Consider the following 5,645-nt stretch of genomic DNA (forward strand, 5'->3'; position numbering starts at 1 on the left):
TAACACAATGATGGATACCTTTTACTTCCAAAAGATTGGACTCTTGGTCCTACCATTCCAATTCACAAAAAAGGCTCAGTGACAGAGGTTGAAAATTATAGGGGACTCAATGGACCAGTATATTCAGTAAAATATTGATTAGCATTATTGTAATTGTAGTCGGACACTCTTGATAAGGATTTTGACTACCACTGATGATATGTTTTTCTCCAGGCTCTTATAGATAGATATAATCATTGTGAACGTGAAGAATTGTATGCTATATTTGTAGACTTTTCTAAAGCATTCGATTCCGTGTGTATGGGCAACTGAGGGTATCTATTTAATTTACAAGGTGTCAATAATGAAATGGGCAAATTGTTATGTAGTTTTCATGAGGAAGTCAAATCATGTGTTTATCATAGTGTACGCCAAGGATGTGTATTGAGCCCTTTTTTGTTAGGTATTTTCATCAATGAGATTGCAGCTCAAATCAAAAGAAATTATGATGATGGTATACTATTACAACCTGTAATTAAAAAAACAATATTCATGTTACTATTAGCAGATGAAAAAATTATGTTCTCAAGTACTGTAAAAGTTACAAACCTTGATCAATAAGCTCGAATAGCACTGCGATACGTGGAAACGTAATGTTAATTTGGATAGGACAAAAATTGTTGTATTTAGCAAAGGAAATACACTGTCAAATAATGAAAAGTGGTACTTTCGGGAACATTTACTTCAAACTGAAACCTATAAATCTCTTGGTGTGATACTTTCGGGGACATTTATTTCAAACTGAAACCTATAAATCTCTTGGTGTGATACTTTCGGGGACATTTACTTCAAACTGAAACCTATAAATCTCTTGGTGTGATACTTTCAAGTAAACTATCATGGAACCAACATAGGTGTAATGCAAGCATCCAAGTTAAAAAGATATACTTGCGAATATAAATGTCTACTTTATAAATGTGGGTATGGTTATATTTTGGACAGCCAGTGCTTCTTAGAGAATCATTCTATGTTTATATCGAAAAAAGACATTTTTAAATGTACTTTTAAACATGGAAATCCATTCTAGATATTTCTAGCAAATGTGAATATCATAGATATTTTAAAATGCAATTGCAGGAAATAATTAAACTGATGTAAATATAAGAAAATGCAGAATATCTTCAGCACAATTTAGATATCTCGCCCATACGGAGACTCTTGTGATATAGAGATTACCACGCTCGTTAGACGTTTTGCAACACCTCGTTGTAAGATAAATGGCATCTGAAAGGCACGAGTGCAGTAATCTGTCTCTTACACAGTAGCACCTTTGTAGCTTTGAAACAATGCATTTTGTCAATTCTCATGATCACAGTGGTGCATTAATAAATCATACAACGGTCATTATTGACGTCACCAAACGTACCACATACCACTCATAACTTATGTGACCCTACACCAAAAGGTTTCCGCTATTTCTGTGGATTATCAAGGCGATGATGATAATGCAAACGAGATAAGATCAATAAACCCGCTGGATGCCGAGTTACTAATTTTCACCTCAAAGAAATTACCTATTATGTACAACAATGTTTACTTCCATATGCCATCACTACCGGTGACGGTCTTTTAGGAAATGGCGTGAACACTACGTGGGATTTTCAGAGGAGGATGTCGTTGACGGAGGGATCGTATATATACATAAATGTCTCATGTAAGTAATCAGAAACAATCTGACAATCTGCATGCTGTTATTTGTTTTATGTTTTCCAATGTAACCAAAAGAATTAGTCGGGAAATGCAGATAACTACTGTTGTCGCTACGCTTGATTTTGCTTCAGTCATGGGGTCAGACAAAACGGAAACTTTCACGATGTCTGTTGAATTTACTTGATCATAGCAACGTATCTGTCATCATTGAAACCCACACCACAGTAATCGCACTGATACATGTTACACTTTGAATGTATGAAATGACTTTCAGGAAATGACTGAAATATGAGTGTCTGGTTTACAATACCTGTCTGATACAATTCGGCCAAGTGACGTAATCGATCATCAAACAACACTCATGAATTGCACCAACTAGTTGTTGACTGGTAATTAGTCTGATCCAGTTACTTTAGCCAATTTTCCCATCTACTGTTACGAAAAATAATCTTCGGCTCAAAGTAACATGACATCACAAATACCTGAGTGTTGTATAAACCCTGTTTTCTCTCACTTACTGATTTAGTGTTAATTAGTCTGATCAAGTTACTTTGCGAATTTTTTACAACCACTGTTATACAAATTATCACTTGAAATCACATATTCCTGTTGCATCTCACTTCGTGAATTAGTCCATTTATGGTCAGATGTGAAGCAGTAGTCATAAAACTGATGTAATGTGGTTAAAATGCATACAAAATGAGAACATTTATACATGATAAAAATTTATGTTTGAAAATGCGACTTCAACCCAGAGTGTTACTCGTCGCTATCATCGAGGAAGTTTCTGCAAGTCACATCCTCAATCAGATAAGGACTGCAAAGTATCGCAGCACAACATCACAGTCGCACATTCCGATGCCGAACAGTTTTATGCAACACTCAGATTACTTCCTGGTCTCAAGGGCGAGGCTGCAAAAACACCTCCACAACACGCCAAGTGTTAGTCTGATCTGTCATATTCATGTCTTATATCATGTTTTATGTTTCCCCCCACAATCCATTTTCTTACAATACATCATATCCAGAGGCACTTTCTTTAAACAGTATCCTAGCAAGGGGATGTTTTATGCGTTGTGATCCATCCATACAAAGGAATATCCCTCGGCTCTGTATTTGTACATGAGTATGAGTAAAGAAATAACTTATTCAAGGTATTCATTTCCACATGAAAAGGTTAGTAAAATGTTCGCATGGACACATGAAGAAACTAACCATACAATGCATTGAATTCTGAACCCCCAGCAAACAACATTTCAGCAAAAGCCCTATGACGCTCTTCGAAAACTTCGTAGAATAAAGTATGTTGAAGAAAACTGAAGTTTAAAACATTGTTCCAACGCTTGAATGTTTTACAGGGTAAATGTTAACATGTTTATAATGGCGGAGGGAACTCTATATTTTTACTGTCCACTTTTCTACTGCAGAGTAGCTGCCGCGTTTGACTGTGCATTTTGTGTTCGCTGCGTGAATGATGACAGCTATGTTATGTTTACATACTGTCCTGAATAGCGTTTGTTTGTGTGGTTTGAAATAGCTTTCCAGTTGAACTCCCTCTTTCATTCGTTTCAAGTATGTGCCTTCCTATTCAAGTTGCACTTATAGTTGCGCGTATAGTCTATTTGAATAGATTGTAATCTGATGCCTTTTCGGCTTACGTTTTTATCATTCTAAATTTCAATTGGACAAAGTCAGATGACAGCGTTTATGTATATCTCTTCCTTTCTCAAATGGTGATGTGATTATTTTCTAGGATTTTACCCCTTGCATTCGAAACCACGATCTTGGGATCCACGCACGTAACAGGGACGCACCTCAGCAGGATTTTGTAGGATGAGTGAGTTGGTTTTATCGCCGCTGTGATCAGTATTTCAGTTACATCTTGGCATGCCAGCTTGAAGGGTGAGGAAGCCGAATTGATGTAGGTTTAAGAGGTTACCACTTTGTTGAAGCACATGAGCAGGGGTATTGTGTTTACACAACCAAGGCAAATCTGGGATTCGAACCCAATACCTTTGGTTTCTGGCGCACTGATTTGCGGCCCTTTTGACTACGTCTATATTCTAATAGAGTCTAAATACCTTCTAAAAAGTTCCATACCATGCTGGATTAGTTAATGGCTGTTCTAGAAGATTCCAGATGACACTTGACCCCAAACGCATCTAAAAATAGTACCTTCCTCTCCACTGCTTACAGCAGCGTCAGGCAACAAACACAAACTGTGTGAATGACGGGTGCCACGGGTATGGTGGGACATTCTTTCCCCTTTCGCGAACACCTGGTGTCATCACTGTTTTTCAGTGATCCATTCATATAATTTTCACATCTATTTTACCTTTAACGACAAATGGTATCTGTTTTGTCGGATAATGAATATTCAAACTTAGTTAGTCGCTGGCGTTTACGTTTTAACATGCGAGTGTGTGAGTATGGTTTGACGCCTCGTTTACAATATTCCAGTCCTTTTAAACAGGCAAAGAATGATAACTGACAAGAATGCATTGCTGAATATCGGTTAGTTTCTTTGCATACAGTGTATAAAGAGTAACTGAAATATTGGGACTCGTTAACACCATTGCATAATGATTTTGAACTATTAATATATGAATGAAATGAAAGTGATTGCTATATCCCATGCTAACGAGAAAAAGTAATTGTTCAATAATAATGTATCTTTCTGTACATATTCTAGAAGACATCTCGTTTACTTTAAGGACGTGATTCACAATTTGGAGGTACATGTGCATCTTCATGTTAGACGCACAATTTGATGTTTGATGTGTTTGTTGCGCGCATGATACTCTCACATGTGTGTTTTTTAATGTGTACAACACAAACTGGTTGTTTCATTATCAGGTGCTCATGTTCAACAAAAGCTTTGGTTTGATAGGCTGGTGTTTTATTTAAATATTTGTATTTACCTTTTATATCATATAATGTAACCAAATCTGTATTTCCTTCTGGACAACTCCTCTTTATTATATTCGTGCTGAGTCACCATGGTGAGTGAACATATGACAGAAACACGTATCGAGTACGTGAATAAATAACTATCCTCCAATAAAAGCTGTGTGGTTCGGCAAGTTAAACACTTAAGATTGTAACAGTTGTTATTTGGCAGTTTATTTTATTGTAGAACAATGATTGTAACGGTATTACACACAATTCTTTTAGAAAAGATTTCTAGGTTAACATATTGTTTCAATTTGAGAATCTACACGTAACACAATGTCTCATTTCGAGACTGATACAAGTCAGGAACCAAAAGCGATAAAACCTTCTCTTTATTCGTAAGAATTGTGTGATTAAACAAAGTCCATTGGACGATTCCGACTATGTCATAAGCATGTGTTTATGAGTCACTATTATAGTGATGATACCAGATCATCAGGATGAAACACATGCAAAGGCTAGTCAATAGTGAAGCTTTGCATGTCTACTCAAAACAAGAACTAACGCCTCAAGTGCTGTAACCCTGATCAAATAACTTTCGAGTGTAAGTCGTATGACGCGCTTTGAAATCTTTGTAGAGAGAGCATATTCAAGAAAACAAAAATATATCGTTTCACAGCTGTTGTGTTTGTTCCTATGATTTGTGAGTGGAATGTTAAAACATTATTTATGACGGGATGAAAATTATATATTTACTGTACACACTTTTCTACTGCAGTGTGGGTGCGGCGTGTCACTTGAAATGTGCCTGGTTTGTTTATTGCATGGGTCATGGCTGTACTGTAAACCTATACTAAGCAAACAAACGTTTTCTTTGCTGAGCTTGATATGTCTTTCAGTTAACATGCTATATTCATAATATGCATGTCTACATGTGCATATGAAGCAAGCTAGTATACATGCAGTGTTACCTAATCCCATTTCAATACTGATGTTATTTTATGCGTATGTGAGCAAGATAAACATCTACGACGCATGACCATTATTTCACTCACACGGTGATT

General features: G+C 36.4%; 1 pseudogene; it reads left to right on the forward strand.

Annotated features, from left to right (window-relative positions):
- Nucleotides 1-5,645, forward strand: part of LOC139461074 (multiple epidermal growth factor-like domains protein 10) — a 69,966-nt pseudogene that overhangs the window by 32,510 nt on the left and 31,811 nt on the right.

Source organism: Haliotis cracherodii, unplaced genomic scaffold (genome assembly GCF_022045235.1).
Source record: "Haliotis cracherodii isolate W230 unplaced genomic scaffold, xgHalCrac1.p SCAF_14, whole genome shotgun sequence".
Classification (NCBI taxonomy): domain Eukaryota; kingdom Metazoa; phylum Mollusca; class Gastropoda; order Lepetellida; family Haliotidae; genus Haliotis; species Haliotis cracherodii.